The sequence below is a fragment of the Cygnus olor genome, chromosome 27 (assembly GCF_009769625.2).
Source record: "Cygnus olor isolate bCygOlo1 chromosome 27, bCygOlo1.pri.v2, whole genome shotgun sequence".
Taxonomy (NCBI): Eukaryota; Metazoa; Chordata; class Aves; order Anseriformes; family Anatidae; genus Cygnus; species Cygnus olor.
Window position 1 is genome coordinate 2,436,595 of NC_049195.1, and position 15,153 is coordinate 2,451,747.

Here is a 15,153-nt window from a genome sequence, read left to right on the forward strand (position 1 = left end):
TCACTTGACACAGTATGAAAATGGACCGTGAGCATTCACAGTCAGGACCTGCACCCGTGCTGGGAGAAGCCACAAGGAAGCCGTCGAGCCTCGGCTGGGAGTGTGCTTAGAAAAATCAGATGACAGCTGAGGAATACTCCAGGGCTGTGTGTAACTGTAGGCTACCACTGCAGTGTAAACATGTTAATATTTAATAACATCTAATGCACAATCAACTTCTGCATGCTCTGCTAACGTGAGCTAATATGTTAAGGCTGACAGTGAGGTTTTCCAAGAGCCTTTTCAACAAAGAGAACATTTCCACAGCAAAGCTTAGACACTGTAATAGCTGTTAGCAGGAAAGGAGACAAGTGCACGCATGAGGAAGTGCCAGAGTATGTCAGGAAAAGAGACACCAAGGTAAGCAACCTTCCTAAGGGTAATAAAAATGCTGTTCTGAGCAATTGTTGAAGCCAATATCAAGAACAGTAGAGGAAACCTTCAACCAAGGCTTTTGCAAGATGCCAGACGACACAGCAGCACCACTTTCGTGTCTTGTTACATCTTAATCCCCATTCAAAGAACATAAAATCTCCAGAAGAGGAAATCTCAAGGACTGCATTCAAACCCACGTGACAGGTTCAGACCCCGTGTGAGTTCAGCTGTTCTCTATATTGGTATTTACATGGTTTGCAAGCCTGGGGTGGCTCCAAGTCAATACAGAAAGGGTCAGATGGTAGGTGGGCAGGGGCAGGGGCTATGCACTGTTTTCAAACACAGAACAACTTTCTTGAATCTTACTAGCATATAGACAGAGCAGTGTATTCTTATATTCTAGTATCTGGCACATTACCTACCTAAAAATACACAGACACATCCCTTATGGATCACTTTCAAAACACTGGATTAAAAATGGGAAGTGAAACTATGAAACTAGGGCTGCACAAAAGAGCAAGGGTGAAAAAAAAATCTCACCTGCAAATAGATGATACTGTAAAAGCACAGAAGAAAAAAAAAAAAAAGAATTCCCATAATGGACACTGCAATTTTAAACAGTACGTATAAACACTTACTGGTGCCTGTTTTCATGCATATAAAAATATCCCGTATTTAAACGCATTCTTTAAGTGACCATGAGAACCTTGTGTTAGAGATTACTGTAGAAATGAAGTCAGGCTCATGGAAATAGAGACAATAAAATAAACTTCAAAAGATAAATTGTTTGACTTTGGAGACATTTAATGAATCAATCAGTGCTTAAAGCATAGCATTTAAAGGGACTGAAGGGCAAGAAATTGATATATGCCACAGACTCCTCGGTCAGAAACAACTTTAAAACGTAATAGCAGATGACAGGATAAAACAGGCTTATAAAGTGAACGATATTGTGATTTGGAGTGACCTCCAGCCTCCCTAATCTTTAATAGCAAAACCTTTCTGACATCGAGGAAAGCATGATGGATCTTCTCTAGCATTCAGCTGCTTCTTGAAAGCCATCAACAGCTGCCTGAGACAGTTCATCTAACTCCAGTCTTGAGTGATCAGGGGATTAAGGAGGGAATCGGATGCAGTCAGGGGTGCTGTATTTTGGGAAGATAAACTGGACATCAAAAGCAGTGATTTAAAATCATTAAAGAGAGCAAGGGCAACTGCTAAAGCAAGCTGAGAGGGAAGCAAAAGAAAGGGCTTGTTCCATGGTCAAAACAGACAGCAGTGTATAGAGCACATAAAGAAAAACCCCCAGGGCGAAGGTGACAGCGAAGGGCTCCGCTCTGCAGCTTCTAAACACGCTGCTTGACCTTGCTTGATGCAGTGGGACGGAACCTCAGGCCCATGTATAAAAGAGTGATATAATTTATCAGACCTGCTTCTTGTATAAAACTTAACAAATGCGTATCTCAAAGCATTTTATAAAGGAGATAAGCATCATTACCCCAGCTGGACAGATACACCGGGGTTGGTGAAGAGCAGTTATTTGTCCCGCAATACCCAGATGTTGTCACAGGATGCAGCTTCTTAAATCAAGAACCTGAATTCACCCAGGCTCCTAGGAATAAATGGCAGCGCTGTGGCCTCAATACGCGGAGCTGTATTCCTCAACATGCTGCCACCTATTGATTCACTTTTAGAAATAACTGTACGTGGGAGAGTATTTAGTGCCAATACCCTAAGACAGAAAGCCATCCAAAATTGGTGAAAGAATAAAGAAAGCCTATGCAAGCTGACAGTCTTGCACCAGGCATGCTCCCGTTTAGAGCAGTAAGGGCTTTGCCTAAATGGATCTGCCTGGTTTGGCCCCCATTAGCCTTCTCATCCCCTCCTCAATAAAGTACCATCTGGATTTCCCAAATATGATGTATAAATGTGATGTCTCATAAAAAAAGTCCAGTTCGATCCCAACATACTATTCAGGGTGTACAGGCCAAAAGAAACTGTGGCTTCTTCCAGCTATGTGACAGGCCAGGGGAATTCAAAAAAGACCAGAAAAAGCCAAGTGTGTGGTTGTTTCTTAATAAAATTAAATTAAATTAAATTAAAAAAAAAAAGACTCAAAGACCTTTAGCAGTATCCTTACAGATATAGGACACAACTCAAACGCATGGCTACTTCCACTGCCACGTTTCACAACTGGGCACGCCCTCACCAACCCAAAGTAGGGGATAATAATTTCTATTGTAGTTTCAATGAAAATTCTCTGAGGTTGCAAAGCCACAGGGAGAATTCCCTGCACCCTTCAGTCCAGGCTCCAGCTTGCCATGTAGCAACCGGCAGACTGACAGGCACCTGGTTTCTTTAAAGGCTGAGAATCCAAGGGGCTAAACACGTATCAGTCCTGAGTCCCACTTAACCCAAACAATCAGAGCAAAGCAATAGCTCTTCTAAAACGAGCCCTCACGATGCTGTATTTATTTCCATTGCTGAAGACAGAATCAAAATGGAAACTTTGAAGGCCTGATAGAAGTGGGAAATTGCTTGGTTTGTGGCTTGAACTTTGAAAAAGCACCCAGGGCCATGCTGCTCTGTCCAAATGCAAGCTCCAAACTGAAATTTGAAAAATCAGTGCAAAGTCCTGAGGCAAATGAACCTGTCTGTCTCCCAGCACTTGTACAGGACTGATAATGCTTGGAAGACTTCGCATTTCCAAGTACTAATTACAAGAATGTGATGGATGCACCGCCTGAATTAAATTTACAGGAACAAGAGAGTATGGAAGGGAAAACAAACAAAAACTAGGAGGAGGAATTAATGATGCATTTAATGAAGAGAAATCAAAACTCATTTGTTGTTTTGGGAGGGGAAGGCAACTTTTAACGCCATCGCAATACTAGCAGAACAGCATAAAATTGATATCTAGCCTGTCAGAGCTGGAGTAATAAATTATTATTTTCCATTATTTCATATTTCCTTTTAAAGCAAATACTTTATTTTGTTCAGCTTTAAAAAGAAAGCCACATTATTTAAAATGACTTAAAAATATAAGTGTAATGAGCTATAACACAGACATTTATAGAATGCAACGTGTTTTGTGATGAGGTATTTAACTTCTTATAAGTAGTAAGGAGCAACATTTTTTACTAGGAGGTGTATTTCCCGAGCAATTAGGCACAGGAGCCTAATTAAAAATTAAGTCAATGTTCAAATAAGCATAATAGAATAATATCTGTAATCTGCAGAAACACAGGAACAGCTGGAATGCTGCTTAGTTTTACTACTTTCTTGAAGAATGCTAAAAAATTTCAGGAACGCATTCCAGGAGGTGCATTTCCAAGGTCACCTTTGCACATAGGTTGCTTCATTCTTGAAAATAAGAGCTGGCAGCCCTGGGGACCAGGGCTGGTGTCACCTCGCACCCCAACCAGTCTTAAATGAGGCAGATAGCCCCCTGCCCAGCAGGTGCAGGGACCTGGTGATAAAACCTACCTCTCCAAAAAACATTCCTTCATAGTAGCACATGTATCATGCTGCAGGCTCCATACAGGTTATTTCTGGGACGTGCCAGCCGTGGTCTGCTCCGGCTGCCTTGCACTTATCCGTACTTACTTCCCCATGGCACACAGCTCTCTGCCACCACAGGTAGCAAAAAGTCCCTCTGTGGTAAGGGAAACAGTTTGGGGCAGTTTGGCTGAAGTCTTTCCTTGATATAACCTGGTCTGGGATTTCTCATGGTTGTCTTAAAACAAGCTTGCCTACATCTGGGCTTTTATATATAAATTAGATATCCATACATACAAACCCCACCCACATACATATATATTTATATACATATATACACACACATTTTCATGAAAATCTGGCTATTGACCTCAATTTAAGGCGGAAAACAGAACTTTTGCACATTTTCTGTCAGCTGAAATTCAGGTAACACAGCTAGAGTTGCTCTGAAACTACCTTCCAAACTTTGAAGGTAGAAACCCAAGGTGATAAACTTTAATACCATACTATAAGCTAGGTAAATATTTACCACAAGAAGAAAATACACTGAAACATGCAAAAAGACAGTTATCTGTAAGCTGCAGGAGGAAAGTCTCCTCCAGAGACTCACAGAGTGAAGTTGCCATAGGATATTGGACATCAGCATCTCACAAAGTCATCCTCCAGGTTGCACGTACCCACGACCACTCACTCATATCACTCATATTTGTATTTTTCATAGCTAGTTATGAAAAGATGCATGCCCTTTAAATGAGGCAGGCTTAACCTTATCTGTGACATGGGGATTAGACTGAAATCAGGGATGAACTGATCAGCTGCAGGTCAGCAAAGACTTCATATTTAGGCATCAGAAGATCTAGAAAGGCTACAGTTTAGCATGTTATACCACCATATTTAGGTATTTAAATACTTTTCAATATGGTCCACTGGATAATTTTAATACTTCTGCCACTGATTTATTATAAAGAGAAATCTCCATACATAAATAGCCAGCTAGCATGATATTTAATCAGACACCCGCTGAACACTAGCTAGCACAAACAAACAAGCTAATAACACACTCCAAAAGTCTTCACCCAGAGACACTTTTCAATGATCTGTCAACAAAAATTACATTTGTCACCAAAGACTGGGATGCCTACATATACTGTGGAGGCAAATCAGCAAAGCCCAGATTTTTTTTTAGCTGAATAAGCTGCTTTCCTGAAGGAGAGGGGCAGACAGCCACCACCACTTGTCAGAGGGGATGAGATCCACAGCCCTACACATTTTGACAGCTATGAGCCTCAGGGTCCCGTGCACATGTACCTTATCTCCTGCCATACAACCTGTCTGTGAGGTGGTGGCACTCACAAATGTCCCCATGCACCAGGAGCACACCGAAGGCACAGCTGTAAGGCAGCCTGCTTGCAGGTGGCAATGCAGTCCCTGTGAAAAGCCAGGCTTCAGATTAGCTTTACGTTGCATTACAAACCCACATTTTAATCACATCTCGGTCTACATATTTAAAATGAATTGGTTCAGTGTTAATTGCCATTAAAGGGAGAACTTTTTAGACTTAATAATTCTGAGTGACAGTTCAGGTCCCAGTGTAATAAGCACAAAGCCAAAGCAGGTTATGAAGACTGTGATTACACAATCGATTAAAGCAACAAGGTATATTTAAACACGACACTGACGTTAAAGACATTTCCAGCAGGTTAATTGCAAGTCAGTTAACATGGAGAAAGTTAATTGCCAAAAACACCTTGTTTTTTTCCAGTAAAATTCAATTTCATTTAGACAACCCCTCACAAACAGTTCAAGAAAAAAATACCCAGGATGTATGGGCGCGAATGTCAATAAGTGTTCTTTAAAAAGAATTGGAAGAAAACCTGTGGTAACTAGCATTCCCCACCTCCTTCCATCCACCTGTGAGTTCAGATGTTTGCCCATCACCCTGTATCTGATCCTCCAGCTCCCCCATTTTCACTGTGGCTCTGTTGCAAAGCCAGAGTCCCTGACAGCAAGCTTGGCCAGGAGATAACGAGGCAAACAGCCTGGAGCAAGCTGCTGAGACCATCAGGGAAACCTGGGAGGGACAGATGATGATTACTTCTTTATTAACACAAGCTGTGAAACATAGGAAGCAAGCAATTCTCCCTTTTAAAAGAGTCAATACACAGCCAAGCTTTCTACACAGTCTAAGTATGGACAAAGTACGTGTAAAAACAGGGCAAGTCCATTTGATGTGTCATTCCCCTCCCAAAACTGTCCCTCAATATCTTTCACTATAGCTGCTCCTGAAATGATTAGCTGTGGCCTCTGTGCAAGTCAGACTTGTCTTAGATTGCTCCCTTCTAGCTCAAGGGACTCAAAGCAGCTGAAGCAGGCAGCACAGAAATCACAGCACCATGAATAACACAAAGCTGCTCTGCCCTGCCTCGGGGGGCTGCTTCTTGGTGTACACTGGTAACCCTCCTTCTGCAAGAGCCCTTGTCTCTAGGATCCACACTGTGCTGAAAGACCGGTATCATTTCTGAACACTTCACATGCTAAACGCAATGGCACCTGCTCTGGGGAGGAAGTGTTTTCAAAATCCTGCATTTTGTTTGACTTCAGACAAGAGACAGACAGAAGAGAACAAACCAGAAACAACCAGAAGTCAAGAGGCAGCAAGCACTCATCATCCAAAGAAGTCCTGGGAGCACACTGTACCTCTGGAAGTTCAACAGCTCTTACAGCATTGAAGACAATGAGGGCTTAACTATTATTTTAATAACACAAGTATTCCGTGGTTTTTTTTCTAAAGCCTAAGGCAGGCATCGATCACTATACATAAAAGCACACCAGAGACTCAGTTGCGAGTCAAGTTGTTGCAGATAGAAATCAGAAGTGGATGTTTTCATTTTAATTTCACTTTTCACTGTAATTCGTGTCTCAAAACTCAGAAAGCTGGTTTGCCATTGTTCTGTAATAACAAGTCACGCATTTTGTTTCCAGCCCTTTTCCAAGTAATTGTGTATTGCAGCTGCTAAAACAAGTTGTTCTTAGGTCCACCAATAGACAACACTCCTACCACTGTAAGTCAGTATATTCCTGTACAAGTCATACTTTTTCAGTTTCCTAAGTAGTCCTGAGCTCTTCCACCAGCTCCAAGAGAGCTGTGCTGCTTCACAATAAGCCATTTAGAAAAAAAAAAAAAATAGTTCACACAGGATTAAGCATAAACTCTTGTAGCAAAGACAGACAGCCCTGGGGGCTGCGTTGACGTGGGACAGAGGGAGGTATTTTTTCCCCTCAACTCAGCACTGGTGAGACCACAGCTGGAGAGTATCCAGCTCTGGGCTCCCCAGGAAAAAAAGAGAGAAACATGGACATACCAGAACAAGTCCAGGAAAGGGCCACTTGGAGAATTAGGGACTGGAGCAGCTGTCAGACAAGGAGAAGTGAAGGGCTGGGGGGTGGAGGGAGGTGTGGTGGTTGTCTTATCGATGTGTATAAATACCTGAGGGAGAGAGCAAAGAAAACACGGTCAGACCCTTCTTAGCAGTGCCCAGACGCACATCAAGAGACAATAGGCACAAACTGAAATAGAGCAAATTCCATTTAAAAATAAGAAAAAGCTTTTCACTGTGAGGACAGTGACACACAGGAACAGGTTGCCCAGAGAGGCTGTGGAATCTCCATCCTCAGAGATGTTTAAAACACAAATGTACATGGCCTTGAACAATAAAAAGACAATAATCAGTCATTCTTTACAGAAATACCTTTTGTTAGACATCTTAAACCTATGTAATATTCTCCCTGGGTCGTTAATTTGGGAAATTTTTACATGAATACTAATACTCTACTTTGTTCCCAATGAGATCCTATGGCTAAATTAGCTATTTTACTTTCTTTAACTTGGGCATTTAAAGTCACGGAGTTTAATCTCCCTGAGAATTAATGAGCCCCAGTTAAAGAGATTACTGCAAAGGTCTGGGGACCCAAATTGATTTTAATCTATTTATTCTATACCTGCTTGGAGATAAGATTACCACTAAACAAGGCTTTTGTGTCCCTGCCTGTTTATGTTAATGTATTTTTATTACCTGTTCTGTCATCTGGACTGTGGTCTCAAGCCTGCTTTCTAGGAATTGGGCATCCCCTTTCACACTTTAAACATGTGGTAGTGTGCTTTCTCCGATTTCCCTGTTTAAGCATTAAGTATTTATAGCATATAACCCATAGCAGCCCAACAGCACTTCAAACATGTACAGGAATCCTTACTACAGACGGGGACTAAATATTTAAGCAGGCAACGTTCTGCAAATGGGCAACAGTCCCGGGTTTTGCATTTGCTGATGCTCCTGAAGGAGCAAAACTGAAAATTATCTGACTTGTACTTTGGATTCTCTTGCATATGGAGGTACTTACTGTATGGACGTATGGAGGTACCTGGTGCTTCAGGAATTTGGGCTCCCATGACAATTTTGCAGACTGTTTTCCTGTGAGTGGTTACGTGTTAAGCCAGGCCCAAGCTGACAGAAGGAAGCATCAGAGAATGAACATTAAATACAGATTTCAGGAACAGGAAGCAAAGCACAGGTAAAATTACACATGCTGGTGGTGGGAATTAGAGCAGATATGGCACTGAAAGGTCCTAAGTAAAAAACCTAGACATTGAAGCTGAACTTTATTGAGAAATCACTGAGCACAATAATCTGGTTCTGTTCTGTTCCGGTAACGACAGAAATGAAATGTGACACTGAGGAAGAGATTAAGCAGCAGTACCCATAATAGTGTGAAAAACATTCTGTTCCTCTTGAATCCTTTTCAGCTCAAGTGCTGGAAAAGAAAAAAAAATAAAATAGTTTTAATGACGCCAAAAATGCAATTGCCATGGAAGCTAATTCAAACTCTGTGAATTTACTTTAAGATTCCATAATTTACATATAGGAGCAACACACCCCAAGCACCACAAACCCCCAGCCTTCAAAGAAACCTCGCTAAACTCACCTGCAAGCGCTGCCAACTTGCTTACCTCCAAGGCAGCAATGGCTGCGTGTGCGTCTTTCTTGAGGCTGGGCTGATGAACACCAGGCCACGTGAGATGGGCACTCTGGGATTGGTAGCTTAAGGCAGGGGATGCCAGGACACCGGCACCCAGAGCTCCCCTGCTCCATGCTCCTCTCACCTGCACCTCAGAAAGGCAGGGGCAAGGCACAGCCACCTGCTTACAGGGACCTCCTCTGGCCTAAAGATTTACACAGTGGCTGAGCTCTGCCCTAAAGCAAGGGGGCAAAGCCCGAATTCTCCTTTTGCTCAGGTACCACCAGGATGGCCCTACAGCTGCACGCAGAGCTTCCTTTCAGCCCTGGGAAGTTTAGCAAAGTACACTGCAGTGACTTTAAAACTGGTCTAAGAACAAGGACACACACACAGACCCCTACACAGAGACAAGGGCAATGCCAGCGCTTCCCCCATAGACACCAGTGTTGATGTACCTCACCACTTCCTGTCACTCCTGCCCTTTCAGGTCCCTTTTCCATTCCCCGCCCTAGAGCCGCCATTTGCTGTTAGCTCCACCATTTCCCCACAACCACCTCGGGGCAGATTCCCGCCCCTCCAACCCCAACCCAGTATTTTCCACCACGGTTCCAGCCCAGACCGCATAACACAGCATTCCTCTGTCACATCACTACCTGGGCTCCTCCTCACAGCTCACCTCTTTTCTAGGGAGCCCCCCCAGAATCACAAGGGAGCCACCATGCTGTTGATATTCATGGAGACGTTTTGTCACAGGAAAAGTGCTGGGGCAGCACCCAGCTCCCACTGAAAAGAGGGGAGAAATGCTGTGAGCTGCACTCTCTGCCCTTGGATTTTACTATGTGAGAGTTCTGGGCCTTACAAATCATATTCTTGTTACTCACCATTTCTTTTTTTCCCCCCTTGTCTTCCAGGGAATAAAATCAGACTGTACAGCCCATTCATATTTCACAAATTACACCTAAATATCCCATCATTGTGAATTTTGGGGCTGTCATGATAGAGTGACTGCTCATTAGTGAAATAATTTGGTATTCTAGTGGGTGCCAAGTACAGTTCTGGAGACTTCAACATGTTTTGACACTCATTGATGGACACTTGAACAATAAAATATGGCATGAGTGAAAATTCTAGTGCTTTCCAAAAAGGATCAGTTTTGCAAACAGCCAAGATTTTGACCAAGATTGGAATCTCTTTTTAAATGGATTTATCTATTATAATGCTCCCACTTAGTCTGAGAATGTAAGAATGTAACTACTGCCTAACATTGCAAGTTTTAGTCCTTACACATGTTAAATGATGAAAATGTTTGACAGAGCATGTGCAATTCCAGCCCATGTACACTTCAATTCAGTCCTGCCTAATACTAAATTTCTCCTGCCAATTGCTTGACATAACAGGCCCTGAAGTTTCATTTAGCAATGAAAGAGCAATATTGTTCCCGGAAATGACCCCTAAAAAGGGGGAGATGCATCTATCAAAGCAAATCTCACCTCTAGTTTTCCATTGCCTGTATGTAATTCCAGTGTATCTATAAAGAAAACTCAGGCCATATATTCTGTATATGATGAGGGACTTGCAATAGCTGAAGACAAAACGTAACAAAGATAGGTTTTATGAGCAAATTGTTTTCTTTCTCGGAATTCCAGTGTACAACAATCAGAATGATCAACTCAGACCTTCATGACTGACTTGCTAGCATGAATTTCTGATTCTCATTGGCAAAAGAAGGCAGAGAAATTGTTCTTTCTAACATGGCTATGGCTGATGTTAAAACCATTTCTGAGATGAGAAATGCCACCGTGATAAGCCTTCTGCTCATCATTTCAGATGAATAGTTAGTGTAAATTCTTAGGCTAACGGGCTTATTCCCATAAAAACACAGTGTCTAATTAGTTGCAGACACTTCGATAACCACTGATGGTCTGGTACTGACTAATTACAGCTGCTAATGAAAGATTATACAACAGCAAAAGCAAAACGAAGAAATCTTTGCTCGAGTCTCAGCACATTTCCCTTTTCTATTTCTTTGCTTTTTTATCCAAAGTCCAAAAAAGAACGTGTCAGAAACTCCAGCAGCAGCAGACTATGGACCTTCTCGTTTGCCCAGCGGGCACTGTGGCTGTTCAAGCTCGGCATGCTTCCCCAGGCAGTGCCCAGAGCCCGGCTGTATATGTCTGGCAAAGGAGACTTCAAAAAACGGTATGTTGGGGAATAGACGTAGAAAGGAAGGGCACAAGAGATGACATGGAAATTTGTATCTGCTTTACAGGTAGCATGGATGTGGTTTGCTCATCATTTCAGCTGCAATATGAATTTGGGAAACAGGTCCAGATTCTTGAAAATATTCAGACACCTCCGTTTCATTGTTTTTGTCAGTTTGTTTTTTTCCCCTTTCTTATCGTTTGCCTCTTATTTTTATGATTGTCAGGAAGCAGACGTCTCTTCCTCTTGATCTCTGTAGCTCATGGAATAACAGGGCTCTGGTTTCAGGTGGTAACAGTAGGTAGCATTGAACTACAAGAGAGGACAAACCTCTCCCACCATTTTGAACGGGACTATTCTCTTTTGTCTCCTGGTTGCAAGTTCAGATGACTTTCTGGTGCTCTGAGCAAGGTGCCAGACTGCAGATAAGGAGCTTCAGATGTCCCGGCTCAAACTACAGGAAGCTTCCTCCACAGGCTGGACTCCTCTAAACTCACACTACTCCAGGTTTTTTCTTGTTGTGCAAGTAAAGAAAGGAAAAAATTCCTTCCTCATGAGCTCTTATACATGTGTCTGAGGGAGGTCATTAGATATGTTAAATGCAGCAAACTGGAGGAATACAGCTCAGGATTTGATTTGTTCTAGATTTGGTGGGCTTTACAGACTCCAGGTAGTAATGCAGGGGTTAACTCCAGCAGCAGGTAAGGAGCAGCTAGAATAAAATCCAATTCTGCATGACAAAAAGGACTAAGAGGAAATAAAAGAGGAGCAATCTCTCAGGAGAGAGCTGCCTGAAAGAGAGCCAAGAAATAAATCCGTAAAGCAAGTAAAATGTGGTTTCCAAGATGAGGCTGGGGAACCGTGGGGGGCCACAAAGTAGCCTGGTGCCTTCTGTACAAGGCAGGCCACAGATGGTGCTCACATCCCAGCTGTCGTGGCTCCTTAGCCACCTCACTGCACTCCCCTTGGGTTAAGTGACCCAGGCTAGAAGTTAAGACAAATTTTATATTTCCCTTTTCTTTATGAAATCTAACAAAAAATATGAAAAGTTTCAGGGCTACTATAAACTGCTACGAGCTCTTGCAGACTCCAGAAGCAAGTGGGAATGTCCAGGCTGCAGATTTTGGTCCATGCCTTCTGTTCCCAAGGAACATATTCTAACTGAAAGATGGAGAAGTGTGTGCCATGACCCTCATTCTCCAAGTTCACTCTAAGTAAAGGGCCCTTCATCCAGCAGGAGTCTTCTGATTCCTCTCCCTCAGCAGAGTAGCAGTGTTTTGAGAATAGGATCTAAATATCTTTTGCAGAATGGTATCTTTAAAAGAAGTGAATTACTGATGGTGGCTCAACATACCCAACAACTTTAAGTGTTTTGTATTTATGAGTCTCTAATGTGTGGGCTTTATCCACCTTCATCCTTCCTACTCCCCAGCAAAATCATTGTAGTTACTAGGCTGTCTGCTCACCTGTTCTCCAATTTCATATTTGGCATCTCTATTGCTAAGCATGGTCTACCTAGAGATTTTAATTAGCTTTGAATGAAATATTGTTCATTAATAAAGCCTCAGGACAATAAAACATACGCCAATTAGTTCAGGGTGCAGCAGGGAACAATACATACTGCTTGCAAATAAGAGTGATTCCTAGGTTTTAGACCCAAACACGTGATTTTTATAGAGACCTTTTAAATTCAAATGCCAAGAGAAAGTCATGGAACATTTCAGGCATTGTCATTTGCCTTTTTGGTAAGATTTCTAAGCTAAAAAACAAACATGGAAAACTGAGTATTTACCACCTGATATTTTTCAGGCTACTGCATTTGAATGTAGTCAGGGAGTATTTATAAAGATGCCATAAAATAGGAGGCAGTGGTTACATGCTGCATGGCTAAGACAATAGTGGGAGGTATCCCAGTTGTTGTCCTCTTGGGTGCTGTACAGATTAACAGAACATAGCAAGAAGGTAAATTGGTCACTTCAGGTCGGCAGTAGTTGAAGCTTCTCCTACATTTCTTCCATGCAACAGGGCACAGGAGATTTCCACGAGAGCAAAAAGAAAGTTTTGAGAGATGCTTTAGAAGCAAAAAGCTTCTGGGGGCTGCTCACTGCCTCTTTATAAAGCACAGATGTCTTCAAACACCAGTTGGGTAAAGAATAAATCGGTAGGTGGGTTTAGGGTGTATGCACTGCCTGCCAGCCAGGGAAGAAGCAGGCAGCCATGCCCTGAGCCCATTTTGCAAGCCTTAAATCTAGCTCTAAACCGCTGATGGGGAATTAAACCACACAGGGACAGATGCCAGAGATCAGCAAGGAAGAAGATTCAAAAGAAGAAGGCAGGAGAGCTGAACGGCGACCGCCAGAGGGAGCCCGCGAAGCACCGCAGGCAGGGAGCTGCTGCCTGGTGGCACTCGGCAGGCAGAAGGCAAAGCAACATCCCCTGGTTCAAACTTCAGCGTATTTAGCTTCATACAGATGTCTACATTGTCACAAAAAATAGACAAAAAAGAAATATCAGGTCTAAGTGTAATAACACACCTGATGCTATACTTATACAACTGATTGACATCTCCCTTTTTCGTGCTTGCTGTTTGAATTAATGAAAAAGTGCTTATCGATGCTTTTTGTCAGGATTTTGGTTTTGTGCATATGTGGGGTGGGAAGAAACAGGATAGTTTATTTTTTCATTTTAAAACTAGTTTTCCTTTGTCCACTGTCTAGAATTTCGGTCATCCTAGGACAATCTGAATTTTTTATCATTAGGATTTCCTTTTAGTTAATATGTTTAAAAGGTTTTGATAGAAAAAAAAATCAGTTACCTCTGAAGTGTCATTAATTTCAATTCTGTTGTTCCTGACTCATGCATTTGTAGTTCAAATAAGAATCCAAATGATGCTAATTTTCTGATTACGTTGATGTGGTTTCCCTTTTAATTTAATCCAGTTTTCTGCAACTTGCTGCAATTTAACAGCAGAGACAGCCAGGTTGGGGAAAAAAAAAAAATGAGCTCAGCAGTGCTTTTCAAATTTATGGCACATGGAAAACATTATTTCTAAAAAAAAGAAACAAAAACAATTCTTACCTGTTGTGAGATAACTTTAAGAAGAAATTCTTGAAGCACTTCAAAGTTCTCCTGAATGTAGAAGTTACTATAGTGAAACACAACAGATGTCTATTTTTTTTTTGTCACTGTTGCAGCAACAGCAGGCACAGGCTTTGATCTATACTCATAAGGCTCTCAGGAGAGTGGTTGATTTTGCTTTTAGAATAGCTATTAGCACTTTCAAGTCAAATCAGGTGCAACGTTTCTCAGCATTGCTTCAAACTTGAGACAAATAGCAGCTTATGCAGCTAAGAGTAGAAACAGAAATTCCTTGTCTGATGACTGGGCAAATTAGTACTCCATTAATGCTTCACAGCTGGCATCTCTGCAGATTTAGGAAGAGAAAGCAAGTTTATGAACCGAATGATTTCTAAATTTTGCAATCAGATCTGTTTAGAAACCCCTCTTACTATCCTGTGAGCAGGATGTGAGTGATACAGGTGTGCAGAGAGGGAACGTGGATCATGGACAGCTAAGGAGAAACCCAAGCTCTGACCTGGCCAGACACGAAAGCAGTCCCATCCTCAGCCGTATAGATTCGTTAACTCAACACTAGATCCAGACAAATTAACCTTCAGTCAAATACTAGACCTTCAGTCTAGTTCCCTGCGATATCCTGCTAATTATGCAGATAAAAATATGGTATGTTTTTTAATACTTTCTCCTTGCACTCTGAAGAACGCTTTTATCTTTAAATCTCACTGTTTCAGTCCAGATTTTTTTTTGTTTGTAGACCCTTACCATAGTTGGATTCCAGTCCATGAGCGAGATTTTCGGCACTATCACAGGACTGCCTCTTTCCTCCGGAAGGTAGAAGCCTCACTCCTCCTACACCAGTATTCCCACAAAGGAACGACCGGTGGCATCTAAGATGACCTGAACACTCAGCAGCTCAAAAGCTTTAACCTGCAGGGAATTTCACATCCA

General features: G+C 42.1%; 1 long non-coding RNA gene across 5 annotated transcripts in view; it reads right to left on the reverse strand.

The window, feature by feature from the left end:
- LOC121060532 overlaps positions 1–15,153 on the reverse strand; it is a 50,217-nt gene that overhangs the window by 31,762 nt on the left and 3,302 nt on the right. For 2 of the 5 annotated variants that reach the window (XR_005814849.1, XR_005814853.1), the window contains exons 2-8: positions 14,968–15,132; positions 14,206–14,551; positions 13,943–14,080; positions 8,893–13,602; positions 8,668–8,721; positions 8,307–8,414; positions 7,275–7,399 (exon numbers count right to left, since the gene is read on the reverse strand). This is a non-coding gene — a long non-coding RNA (uncharacterized LOC121060532). Of the gene's footprint in view, positions 1–3,850; positions 4,070–5,220; positions 5,341–7,274; positions 7,400–8,306; positions 8,415–8,667; positions 8,722–8,892; positions 13,603–13,942; positions 14,081–14,205; positions 14,552–14,967; positions 15,133–15,153 lie in introns of those variants that run through there. The other 3 variants (XR_005814850.1, XR_005814851.1, XR_005814852.1) reach the window with 3 other exon arrangements.